The sequence below is a fragment of the Astatotilapia calliptera genome, chromosome 18 (assembly GCF_900246225.1).
Source record: "Astatotilapia calliptera chromosome 18, fAstCal1.2, whole genome shotgun sequence".
Classification (NCBI taxonomy): Eukaryota; Metazoa; Chordata; class Actinopteri; order Cichliformes; family Cichlidae; genus Astatotilapia; species Astatotilapia calliptera.
Genome location: NC_039319.1, coordinates 1,289,460 through 1,303,249, shown reverse-complemented (window position 1 = coordinate 1,303,249; position 13,790 = coordinate 1,289,460). Strand labels below are relative to the sequence as shown.

General features: G+C 42.4%; 1 long non-coding RNA gene across 1 annotated transcript; it reads left to right on the top strand.

The window, feature by feature from the left end:
• The first annotated feature begins 7,262 nt into the window (after window positions 1-7,262).
• Window positions 7,263-13,790, top strand: LOC113010390 (uncharacterized). Its single transcript, XR_003270330.1, has 3 exons — window positions 7,263-7,410; window positions 13,209-13,418; window positions 13,504-13,790. It is a non-coding gene; the product is annotated as an uncharacterized LOC113010390 (long non-coding RNA).

Below are 13,790 nucleotides of genomic sequence, written 5' to 3'. Positions count from 1 at the left end.
GTGGAGCTTCCAGTACAGGGTCTCATTTCCAAGTCCCCCACGCTGCCCCACTGCACCTGGGCTTAGAGTTTCCCCACCTGCCAAATCTCACTTTGATGCCTGATTAGGATCCCGTGTGTCTACATTCAATAGTCTTCAGGTTTATTAGGCTCAAGTCTTATTATCTATTAATCAGTATCAGCAATACATTTTCTCATTAATATTTTTAAAAATCAGTCCTGAATAATCCACAAGAAGCAGAGATGATGTGATGCACAGTGAAAATCCCAAGAGCTGATGTGATGTGACACATTCTGTCCCTCCAGCTCAACATGTCCTCTGATTTCTTTCTAGGTCAGAGATGGAGACGTGGACAGACAGTCAGGGTAAAAAAGTATGTTATTGTATGATTCATATGAGATATGTCGATTGTTTGATCTTAGCCTCTTGTAGTAACTTCCAAACCAATAATAATAATAATAATTACTGCAAATGACTGCATAAAAAAATCAGCTTGTGTTAAAATAATCTGAAGAGTTTCTGTTTGGTCTCTCAGATTTACCCAGTGACTCAACAATCACAGTCAAATCGCATCGCCCTGCTGATCAACATTGAAACGTTTAATACAAGTTTATACAAATGTAGAGCTGCGAAAGATGAGAAAGTCATGCAAAGTCTACTTCAAACTCTTGGATATGAGGTAGTGAGATGTGGGGACATCACTGCAAAGGTAACTTTTAAAAGCAGAAAAGGTTTCTTCACTTGCACCCAGTTTTACAAACTGGTTAAATGATCCAGTGACGGATTTCTTCTCACAGATGATCGATAAACCTCTGAAAGAATTTTCTGAACACCCAAAACTGGCCCTCACAGACAGCGTGTTTGTGACTTTGGTGTGTTATGGAGGCACGGGAACTGAGGAGTTTGAAATTGACCAAATCTTTCAGCACTTAAACTCAAAGAACTGTCCTGCACTGAAGGACAAACCAAAGATCGTCATTATTCACGCCTGCAGAGGAGGTGATTCTCATCTGTCCTCACACACCCAACAAACAGCATGAATCAATCTTCAATGAATTTACTGTTAATATTTGTTCATTTGAAAAGGTAAAAGATCGACACGTTTCAGTAAGTCTGTGTGTTTGTTTCAGTGGGGGAGGAATCGGTGGATTTACTTGATAGGACACAATTTGTGCCCACAGACGACATCGAATCTCTGTCAGTGAACTCTGTCAAAGGTCCTCGGACACACAATGAAAAGGATTTCATCATTTTTCATTCCAGCACCACTTGTAAGTGCACCACCCTCCAATAAGTAACATTTAGAACAATCAAACAGCGCCTAACTACAGATATGATCTGGTTCTGTTTGCTTGCAGACACAGGTTCATACACTCATGAAACATACGGTTCTGCCTTCATCCAACACATCTGTGAGGCTGTCAAAAAGCACTGCCTTAGAGATGACATTGAGGAAATATTCAGAACGGTAAGTTTGGCAAGTGGAATATATGGAATACACAAATACATACGACAAGAGGCTATCTATCTATCTATCTATCTATCTATCTATCTATCTATCTATCTATCTATCTATCTATCTATCTATCTATCTATCTATCTATCTATCTATCTATCTATCTATCTATCTATCTATCTATCTATCTATCTATCTATCTATCTATCTATCTATCTGTGTGTGGAATCATGTTAAGTGCAGTCTAACCAACAGGTCATGCAAAGCTTTGAAGAATTCCCATCTGAGCAGATGCCAACCAAAGAGAGAGACACTCTGACAAAGCGCTTCTACGTGTTTCAAAGTTAGTGTTACAGGTTTTTGATGTGACTTTAAGATATTGTGTTGTTTTGGGATGACAGGACACACGAGACTGCATGAAATGTTCAGTCTGGTTTATTCACATCGATGAGCGACTGATGGAACTAAAGAGCAATGATGATGATGATGATGAACAAAACAGAAAAGCATCCCACAACATTACAGTTTTTCTCAGTTGCTTTGGTGCGTTTCTCAGATCAGAATTGAAATTCTCATAACTATTAGTTCAACCTCCACAACACTCAGTCATTTGTGCACATCATAGTAGCAATTTCTCCTCTCTCTGAACAAACTGCAAATGATTTTGGACATGAATCAGTTGCTTCCATACATTTCCCTGCTGCTTTCTGACATTTCCATTTGCTTATGTCATGTCAGTCAAAAGTAATCATACCTATGGATGCTGAATAGTCGTTCCCAATAAAACTAATAGTCATACATCCATTGCTTGAGTCATCACACACAAAATTGTTGAACTAGTTATCACATGCCAAATATTGGCCATCTGTCAAGCAAATCCTATACCTTTCTGTATCATTGTTCCTGGAAATGTCTCCGAAATTGAACAATTGATCTCGGGTGAATTGCAGCTGTCACTCATGAGGAGGCGTATGAAAGTTTAGTTGTAACCAATGACAAACAACTTGTTCACTGTCAATTATGGATGAATCCTGTGAATCCCCAATTGGCAAGCATATATAAACTGCGCAGGAGCTAGTGTGTACCATTTCTACACTTCTGTGACACAAAATGGAAGGTCAGCACCGTGGAAGAGGGGTGAGGATGCGGGGAGGAAGGGGAAGAGGGAGAAGAGGCAGATATAGGCGGATTCCCAATGAAATAAGGGCTACAATTGTGGACCATGTTGTCAATCACAGCCTCACCATGGAGGAGGCTGGTCGAAGGGTGCAACCCAATATTGGAAGAACTACTGTCAGTTCAATCATTCAAACATTCCGTAGGGAAAACAGGTATGCAAACAGTAATACACTGTACTGTACTGTGCCATCTCAGACACATCACATGTTACTGTACTGTATTTGCAATTTCACAAAAAGTTCACTCTGCACCACATAGGATTGTAAGACAACCTCGCGGAGGCGGAAGAGGGCCCCTTTTTACCCCACAGCAAGAAGAAGCCATTTGTGCAATGGTCATTGCAAACAATGCAATAAAGCTGAGAGACATACAAAGCGCTGTCATAGAGAATTACACGGTATTTGGCAATATTGAATCTGTTTCAATTTCAACAATTGACAGAGTACTCAAGACAAATGAAATCCACATGAGCAAATGGCCCTGCTAGCAGCCATGGATGCAGCATGTGACGACATCACAGCAGGGTCATGCAGAGGATGGATTCGCCACTCCAGGAGATACTTTCCTCGCTGCATTGCGAGGGATAACATCTGTTGTGATGTAGATGAAAATATGTGGCCAGACAGACAGGAACGTCTGGATGTGCCAGAATGATTTACTGTACTGTTACATGTGCTGTTTATTGTTCACATTAGTGCACAGCTCTACCAAATGGGTGATTTTATGTTTACATGTATTCTACAGTGAACAGGTGACTGTAGCATATTTTTCTTTTGCACAATTCTGTAGGATTACAAACACTTCTACACAATGGAAATGTGAAACGTACGTATTCAGTGTCTCAGTTACTCCCAAGACTCCCATAACATCTACAGTGACTTTACTGCACATTTCAGATGGCTGTACAGGTAGGCCATAGTGCTGTCGTCAGCATTTTCAGGTGTCACCAATTGTTTTTGCAATGGGAAACACTGAAATTATAAACTGTCATAGTGGAAACATGACAATGCCATTTGACTATCTTGTTCATAAAGATGGTGTCAAGACTTTTCATTTTGATGGCACTGACAGTTTCATTGACATGGATACTTGCTTTTGAGGTATGGATAATCAATTCTGTGCATGTGACGTGCTTTTGCAGGCTATCCACTAGGTTTTGCAGTTTGCACTAATTGTTTTGGGAAATGCACTAACTGCTGTGCAAATGTTAATGGTGTTCTGAGGAACGCACCAAAGCGACTGAGAAAAACTGTAATTTCCCCGTGGACAGTTCTGTGTGGCATCAGTCCATATGAGAGTCCTCCATGATCCCACAGGGCTTCAATATTGAGGTCCAGGCTCTGAGGAAGCCGGTGCATGGCTCACAGTGTTTCATTGTGTTTGTGTTTCATTGTGTTTGTGAAGTTCACCTGATCGACACACCAGCTGTCAACAACTGTACCATCCGTGCTCCAGTTATGTTGAGTCTTCCCAGGCACCTCAACCCCTACTCACATCTTGCGTCTCAATGGGTCACATGATAGAGTGAGGCAAGGTTTCACCATAGTTTCATCCAAAAGCTCTGCTGATAATGACCCACACCTTTTTTTATAACTTGGATCTTGTGATGAGGCACATGATCAATAGTGTGCCAATGATCCTCTTAAGTGGACAACTCCCACTAGAGTTTAAACACCAAAGGAGAAACCTCTTCAAAAAGCTTCATGAGGTCCAGTCGCCGTCTTCCAAAGCTGCTTAGATCGAATAAACGGTAAATGGACTGGTTCTTATTTAACTCAACACAACGTGCCTCATTCACCTTTTCTATATAAGAGCTTTCTATCTAACATGCACACATATTTATATTCTGATGGATGCGTCGAATCCATCAATCTTCTTCAGTAGTTTATGTAGACTAAAAATGACCATGACAAGCAGAGGACGAATGTCAGCACATCAAAGTCTCTTGGTGGCTTTACTGCTTTCACTCAACTGATATATGAGGAAAAAACACTTTGACTTCCTACTTTTGTTCTGTTTCATTCAAAAAAACAAAACATGTAGGTGTTGTGAAAATTGTAATATTTGATTTTAAAAGAGCACTTCTGATTCAAGATGCACCTGAAGAAGTGAAGCAGTGGTCTGCAGGAAAGGAATCTCTAAACAGGTATGAACAGATCCCTTCACTCAGCCTGTTTGTTTTATGCAGATGTAAGAGCTACATGAAGTCTTCCCTCTGTGACAGTATGAGTGATGATGTCCATGTTAGCATGTTGCCAACGACTGTGCTGGTTTGACCCCTCCTCTCCCTGCAGGGTGGAGCCTGATGGCGTCCGACGGGTGAGCTCGGATCTGAAGAAGTGTACGTTTGATTTTATGATGATTCTTGGAAACAAATCCAACCGTCTTTAAACTACTGTGTCGCTCATTCATATCTCTGATATCAGGAGTCACCATCAAAGAGCCGATCAACGAATAGATGATCGATCAATAACTGCAGCTGGATTTATTTGTTCTCTCTATCAGATTCCTATCAACTCACAATCGACCCAAACACAGTATACAAATGGATCCAGCTGTCTGACAGCAACAGAGAGGTGATGCGTTTGAATGCACAGCAGCCATATCCTGATCATCCAGAGAGATTTGACCGCCCTCAGCTGCTGTGCACAGACGGGCTGACTGGTCCTTGTTACTGGGAGGTTGAGTGGAGTGGATATGTTTCTATAGCAGTGAGCTACAAAGGAATCAAACGGAGAGGACACAGTGATGACTGCTTGTTTGGACTGAACAGTCAGTCCTGGAGCCTGGACTGCTCTTACTCTTACTCTGTCTTGCACAATAACACAGAAACCTTCATCCCCAAAGACGTTGTCTCCAACAGAGTAGCAGTGTATGTGGACCATCCTGCCGGCACTCTGTCCTTCTACAATATCTTCTTGGACTCTCTGATCCACCTCCACACCTTCAACACCACATTCACTGAACCTCTGTATCCTGGATTTGGAGTCTGGTCTCATAATTCTTCAGTGAGAATAATGAAGCCGGTCCATGTGCACTGCTCTCCTCCAACAGAGTAGCAGTGTATGTGGACCGTCCTGCCGGCACAGCAAACAACCTCTATCCTGGATTTGAAGCTTGGTTTCATAATTCTCCAGTCAGTCTGTGCTTAGTTCAGTATAAAACTCTGAGAAGCACTGCTAAATAGACCTTTCAGTCTGCATCTTGCACTCAAAAACACTTTCAGATTCATGGATTCAATGATTTAATGTTTTAAACTCCTCTAAATGATTCCTTCTTAATTTCAATCCGTTGAAGATTGAAGCTTCCAGCAACCGTAGAGTGTGAGCCAGGGTCCAAGCTGGACAGGTCACCAATCTGAGACAGGGCTGACATTAACTTCATTCCACTAACTGCATGTCTTTGGACTGTGAGAGGAAGCTGGAGCACCCAGAGAGAATCCAAACAAACAAGCTGAGAACATACAAACTCCACACATGAAGGTGAAGCTGGACTCGGGACTTTGTTGCTGTGAGGTGACGGTGCTGACCTCTGCACCAAAGCTCTTCTGACATGGGGCTGAGAAAATATTTTGCACTGCTGATCAGAAAGAGAAATTCCTGCTTGAACAATGTTCTTTGTGTGATAGAGACTAAATATATATTGATATTCAATTTTCTGTACTGATGTGCTTTGTGTGAAGTGTGTTTCTTCTGCTTCGAGTATTTTAAAGTCACTGATACAACAACCACGTTTTTCCTCACCTGGAGCCTTTCAATGAGAGCTTTAGATGAGAAATTCATCATGATGTTTAAATTGAATTCAACTTTATTTACACAGCACCAAATCACAACAACAGTCGCCTCAAGGTGCTTTATATTGTAAGGTCGACCCTACAATATTACACGCAGAGAGAAACCCAGCAATCATATGAAGTCCAGATATGTAATAGTCATTAACATGATCAGAGCCACGAGTGGTTTTAATCTCAGGAAGTTTATACAACAACTTGTAGCACCAACTGTAGTTAAATGAGGCTGCACAACATGAAATGCAGACTACAGAATTTCACTTTAATAATACTGAATGAGAGGAGCAGCAGCTAAGTCGTCTACATAAACCTGGAACAGTGTTTATTGATAGGCTGCGGACACTGCGCTGGTTGCCTGGGGTCAGGAAACTCTCAGGGTTTGCCTGCTCTCGTTGTGCCTAACTGAGCTAGTCTGGGTAAACAGGCACAACATTCACTGGCTTCATCTGGACTGAACCACGGGGAGAACCGGTGACAAGAACACTCTTCCTCCTGGAAGAGGGAGCATGGCTCCTCATCCTCCCACCACAACCACACCAATGATGAAGCTGGTTCATTCATGGAACTGTCTGGAATGCCGAATAACAGGAGCTCTTACAAGCTGGGCACCAGCGTCACAGCTTGAATGCTGGGTGGCAGCGGTGATGGTGGTGACCTGGGTGACCGGTGCAATAAGACTGCTGACTAAGAAGGCAGCAACAGACGAACTCCAGAAAACTCATCTCCAGTCAACCAGGGAACACATGATGGTAGGTCAACATAGACTGACACAGACACTGAGGAATAAACAGCACTATTTAAACACCCGAGGGTCAGAGGCATCAGGAGAAACAAGAGTGTAACAAGACGCAGGTGAGGATCATCAGAAGCAATGAGACAGAAGGTAAAACTAGACCAGCAACCGTCAGGACGTCAGAACCTTTAACTAGGGGAGCTGACACGAGAGGACACGATCGGAAAGGGAACAAATTAAACTCTGAACCAGGTGAACAACATTAGTGCAAATACTTTGTGTTACAAATATTTTTCAGAGTCACCTATTTTAATGCAGCCCCTCACTCTGACAGTGTAATTTCACAGGATTAACTAATTTATTTGGATCACGTTTGAAATGTCATGATTTTTGCTGTAGATTAACAGATGGGAGCATTCAGACCACTGCAGTAGCAACAACCAGTTCAGTCAGCGCTACTTTCTCCTGAGATGAAGCCAAAATGTTCCTTTCTTTCTTTCCGTGTTTAGAAGCATCTGGACCTGCTCGTCATCACTCGTGTCCACTTCTTACACTTACAGTGCATTTTTGAGGAACACCTTTACTGTGTATATATCACGGTTATTATAGTGAACTAATATAATCTGCATGTGAAAAGCCTTTTGGTTAACTAAAACAAAAATAAAAACTAGACCTGAAATTATTTTGTGAACTTGGAAAAAAGAAAGATTAACGGTGGAAATCCCCGTAGTTTCAATATTTGTGAATTTGATCAAAACGTTCAGAATGTGCTTTATGAGGCTTTATGAGGCTTTATGAGGCTTTATGAGGCTTTATGTGACGTTTGCCATCCAGGCAATAATAATTAATAAAGACTAAAACTAAAACAGACAATGACAGTTAAAAATAAATATTCTTAAACATTGCAAACTAAACTGAAATGATTCAACTCAATCTAAAAACTTATTAAACCTACATTGAATTAAAAGCCAAATGTGATGGTCTCTGTCGTCTCCAGCTGATTTCTCGGTTTGTTTGCTGTCTGTCTCTGGACTTTAGTTTTCTCTCTCTCCTCTGTCTGTGTTCCTTTGTTGTTGTTTGTGTTCCTTTGTTGTTGTTTGTGTTCCTTTGTTGTTGTTTGTGTCATTCTTCACTGGACTGTTGAATTAGTGAAGCCCTGGCTCCTCCTGCTCAGTGTTTGTGCTGCTTCTGATGCTTCAAGATACTTGCTGTGTGTTTCTTCTGTGTAGACTCCTGGGCCCTGTTTCAGGAAGCCGGTTTAGAAAACTCAGAGTGAAAAACGATACGCAGGGTTGAGTAACCCCGAACTGTCCAACTCGGAATATTCGGTTTCAGAAAGGCTGATAACAAGTAGTTCAATCAACGCGGAGTTGCTTTAACCCCAAGTGAAGCGCGCGGACGAGGATACATAAAGCCCTGATCAGCGGAGCACAGATTAAGCGAGTCACCATGGAGACGGAGGGAAAGAAGGCGCGGTCAATGTATTTTACAGCGCTTGAGGCCGAAATTCTGATGGCAGCATATGCCGATAACATGCAAATTCCGCGGAAAAAAAGTAACACAGCCTCAGCTGCAAAAGAAAGAGAGCATGCATGGCAAAACATAGCCGACAGAGTCAATGCGTGAGTGTTAATTTAAACATTGATCGAGGGATTTCCACCCATTTAACACGTTATTTTATCATATGTTATTTTATTTGTTATTATATACATTTTATTTTGTGATGTGATGTGAGCGCAGGTGCAACCCAACAGGCCCCAAACGTTCCTGGCAGCAAGTAAAAATGAAATATAAAAATATAGTCCAAACAGGTAAGGTGTAATTGTATTATGAGCCATAGTGCTTGGTCTGTTTGTCCCATGTAAATCAATTGCAGTTAGAGGCTACATTAATTTTCTTTCTGTAAGCACTTATTGAAATTATCTGAGCACATTACAAGTACATATTTGCTTACTCTGTATGCTCAAATGTGACCCGTTATAGCCAACAGAAAAAAAGCGGAGGCCTGAAAAACAGGTGGGGGTCCTCCACCACCACCACTCAGAGGCTGAGCAGTTGGCCCTCAGCCAAAACAGTGGGCGCCCTGTGGCCGAAGGCATCTCTGCGGGGACATCCTCTGAGTCAATAACCCCGCAAGACACAAGTGCCTACATAAGGGGTAAATTCAAAATAATACATGATGTGCATACATCCTTTCTTCACAGTCACCTTTGCAGTGCGACTCATTCATTTGATAAACTCTTTACCATAATGGATTATTTTGTAGTGAAGTTATTTTCCTACTGATTTTGCCTTCCCTCAGTCTTGGTTGTCTTTGAGAGCATAATGACAATGAAGTGTAAGGTGATTGGTATGTTTGTTAATTGCCATTTGGTCCCTTGTAAGTTATAAGTGACCTGTATAAACCTCATATTCTATCAGTTGATGGTGGTGGTGTACTGCATCTGGTGCAGCCTCCTGTTGAGCCAGACCAACATGCAGTTGTGAGTAATACTCCACAGATTATATGAGTTTACAGTAGAACAGCAATGTTGTCTATTTCTTTACTACACGAAAATAATGAAGAAACATTGACAGCTGTTACAGAGGAGGAAGCAACAGAGACACTTTATGAGGTTTACATCTTTTAATACTTTGTGTACAGGAAACACAGGCGACCAATAAAGCCAGTTGAACAAAAAATCAGTTTATTCTTCTTTCAACATGTTGAGGTGATGGGTCAAAGGAAATGATTGTGACATATGGTGTCTCTGACTGCGCTTCCATCTTGTATGTCCGTGGGAGGGTCAGGATGTTCATGGTTTGGATCACTGCTGATGTTTGGTTCAGAAGGACAGTGTTCTCCTCTAATTGTGGCAATGTTGTGAAGAATCACACATGCCACAATAATGTCACATGCCCTTTCTGGGGTGACCCTGAGTCTTTGCAGGCACTGGAACCGGGCCTTAAGCATTCCGATAGTCATTTCAATTCTGGCTCTTGTCCTGCAATTAGCCAGATTATATCGCTGCTGTGGGCCCGGTTCAGGGTCAGGGTAAGGGGTAAGCAAATAGGGTAAACATGGATACCCCCTATCACCAAGCAAGTAGCCAGTGAACTCTCCTAAGACAGAAGGGTACACTTCAGTTCAAATGTCCCTGAAGCAATTGGTCTTTATATATTTTAAAGTATTCTCAACTCACCATGTCCAAATTTTGTGCTCAGTGTACATTCACGGAATATTTGTGAGTCATGGACAGAGCCTGGCCACTTGGCTTCCACATTTGTGATAATGTTGGCAGCATCACATATGATCTTCACAGTGCAGAGAACACAAATTAGCATCCATTACTATAATGAAATAATTTGTTAGTTTGACATGCTACAGGGAACTATGTACCTGTACATTAATGCTGTGGAAAGACTTCCTGTTCACATAGTCTCCTTCATTTACTGAAGGAGCAATGATTGGAATGTGAGTGCCATCTGTACAGCCAATCACGCCTGGGAACCCTGGAAATAAATGTGCAATTTAAGTAGTAGTCCAAGTATCACCACATCATAAATTAAGTTCTGTTCATCCTGATACCTGCAATTTTGTGGCATCCCTCTTTGATAAATCTTGTGGGTCTATGACCGGGGAACACCACACACGAGTACAGGAGACGTTTCAGTGCAACTGTAACATTCCTGACTGCCCGACAGACGGTAGCCTTGGAAACGTGCTCAGCGTCACCAATATTATACAGAAAGCTCCCGTTTGCAAGAAACTGAAGTGCAATACAAATAATATGCAATGAACTGAGAGCATGTCCACGATGTGTCACATGCGTAATATATGGCCTGAGGACGTTATCCAAATAAATTATAGATTGTGCTGAGAAACGGTAACGTTCACACAGGAAATCATCAGGAAATGATAAAATGTCCAAACGCGCTCTGATCACTCTCTCCCGGCGGAGAGCTCTGCGGAGAATTTGGGCTTCACGATCTACTGGCTCTTCAAGGAAGGGACACGCCATGTCTGACACTTCCTACTGTCAGGTTTCCGACAAAGGGGCGGAGACAGTCAGGGTTAGTTGTAGTAAACCTGCTAGGGGGCAGGTTAGCTTCACGGAGTGTGTCGTCATAGTGACTCACTCAGGCTTCAGCTGAACTCGCTTTGTGAAACCGAAAACCCAGAGTTTTCGTTAACTCAGGGTATACTTACTCAGAGTTTGCACTAAACCGGCTTCCTGAAACAGGGCCCAGGTGTGTGGTAAGACAAACCCTGAGTTGAGAGAGTGTTGTGTGGACTCCTTTCCTCCCTGGAGTCCCTGGAGCACTATACGCCTCCAATGAACTTTACAAATCATATATTTGAGTCCAACCTGCCTACCAACACAGATACAAAAAGTCAAAATATGTAATGTAAAGCCTTAAGACTGCATTATAATAAACAACTAAATGTTCCAAAATGCAAAACAGAACTACGAATGTTGAACAACCTTAAAAGTTCAAACATTATTAATCGCACCAAATTCCAACAACAGTCCCCTCAAGGTGCTTTATATTGTGAGGTAGACCCTACAATAATCACACCCAAGATCATGTGCAGCCGATATTTTACAGAATCTGTCCTCTGTGTTGGAAAGGCTGTCAACTGTGTGTGGGAGCCCCCTTGTGGCGAGAGGGCACAGGTGCACTATTGAACACATGTTCCAGGGATCAGAGTTTGAGTGGACTGACTCAGCGGGGGATGTCGACACACAGTGTGAGTCGTGCGCGTTGCTAAAGAACTGAGTGGACGTGGAGCCCTGCCTGGAAAGGACAGCTTTAGTCTTTTAGGCATTTAGTGGATGTAGAAGTGCAATGTGTATTGGCCTGTTCACCTGTGTGGCTAGTTCATGCTGCTAATGTTGTACACAATAATAATACTGCACACTTTGCATTGATCCCCGTGGGGAAATTCACTCAGTGAAGCAGTGGGCAGACACCAGTGCAGCGCCCGGGGAGCACTGTGTGGGGATGGTACCTTGCTCAGGGGTACCTCAGGGTAGCCGTTCAGGGGATTCGAACCCCTGACCTTACGATCATGGGGCGACCGCTTTGGTTGATTGGCTGTTTTGTGTTGTTGGGTGTATTGGCAATTAATGTCATGGACTGTAAGGTTTTCTGAGTAGTGCATGGAGATCTTCATATCGGAATTTCCATTTGTAGTTCTGGTCAGACTGGAAGAAAGCTCATGAATCTTAATTCATGACTTAAATGTTTGTTATATTCAGTATTTTGTATATGTTCTGCTCTTGTTAGCTAACAGCTAACAGCCCCCCACCTACGAGTTCTTGTACATCCTCTGAAAGCCTGCGGTTGCATTACTGTGCTGCTGTGCTGCGCTGTTAAGCTACAGAATCACAGTAAAGACGGAATAACCTTATTTGTGCGTCCTGTGTGTTCTGACACCACAAGGTGAACACCACTGCTATTCAGCCAACGCCGATACAGTCCTGGGTTCAACCCAAATTACCTCAGAATCAGAACAGAAGCAGAAAGAATGGCTTCTAAGTACACAGCAGATTGTCTCTCTCACTCACTGTCTGACTGCTACAACTATCACAGCCGAACATAAACACAGGTTCAGATATGCTTTTTTCCCTGCTGTCAAATAATTGTGTAGTTATCAGTGAATTCACTGTCACTGATGATTCCAGGGAATCCTCTCCTCCCCAAACTTTACAGTCTGAACGGGAAACTTGTGCAGACACTGATGTGGAGAAGCCAGCCGTACAAGTCACTGTCTGGATGTACTTGTACTTGTAACTGCACCTCTTTAGTTTCTTTTAACACCAGCAGATGTTTCGCTGTTCATAAAGACTCTTAACAGGTTTCTGTCTGGCTCCACCCACTGATGCTGAACTCAGCCAATGAGATGGTCTCTCTGTGCAGAACAATAGCCTGATATTGAGGAGAAGGCTGTGCAGCAGAGAGGCTGCTTAGTCTTTTCATTCTGCTGAACTTTGTTCATCTGCTGTGTGACTTCAGCACCTGAAACATGTTCCTTTACCTGTTTGTACTTTTCTCTCACTGCATAGGTGAGTGTTAGAACACAGAAAAGTCTCATGGTGACAAGATTTGATCAGGAAATAAAAACCAGAGGAGACACAGATTCAGGGAGGAGCTGAGCTGCGACTGAAGAGCAGACGAGACAGAGAAACCTCCACATTCAACACAGAAGATTCAGTCCAACATGTTGTTGTTGGGCTGTTATGAAACTTCTCTGTTAATCATCATGATTCTAACAGGTACATGTGAAAAAACTTCATCCTAATATTTTAATTATTATTCACGATTTCTTTGTAAAATATTTACAGATTTCTGTTTCTTTAGGTGTCAGCTGTCAACAACTCACTGCCAGCAAAGCTGAAGAGTCCAGTTTGGAAGGCAGCACAGCTACTCTGTCCTACAGATACTCCAGACAAGCAACTGGAAGTGATCAGTTCTACTGGTATCGACAATATCCTGGAAAACCACCAGAGTTCCTGACCTTTAACTTGGGAACACAAAACACAACAAATTCCAAACTTTCTGTCAGAATGGTCGATGACAGAAATGGTCTGAACCTTCAGATCTCCTCTGCTGCAGTGTCTGACTCTGCTGTGTACTACTGTGCTGTG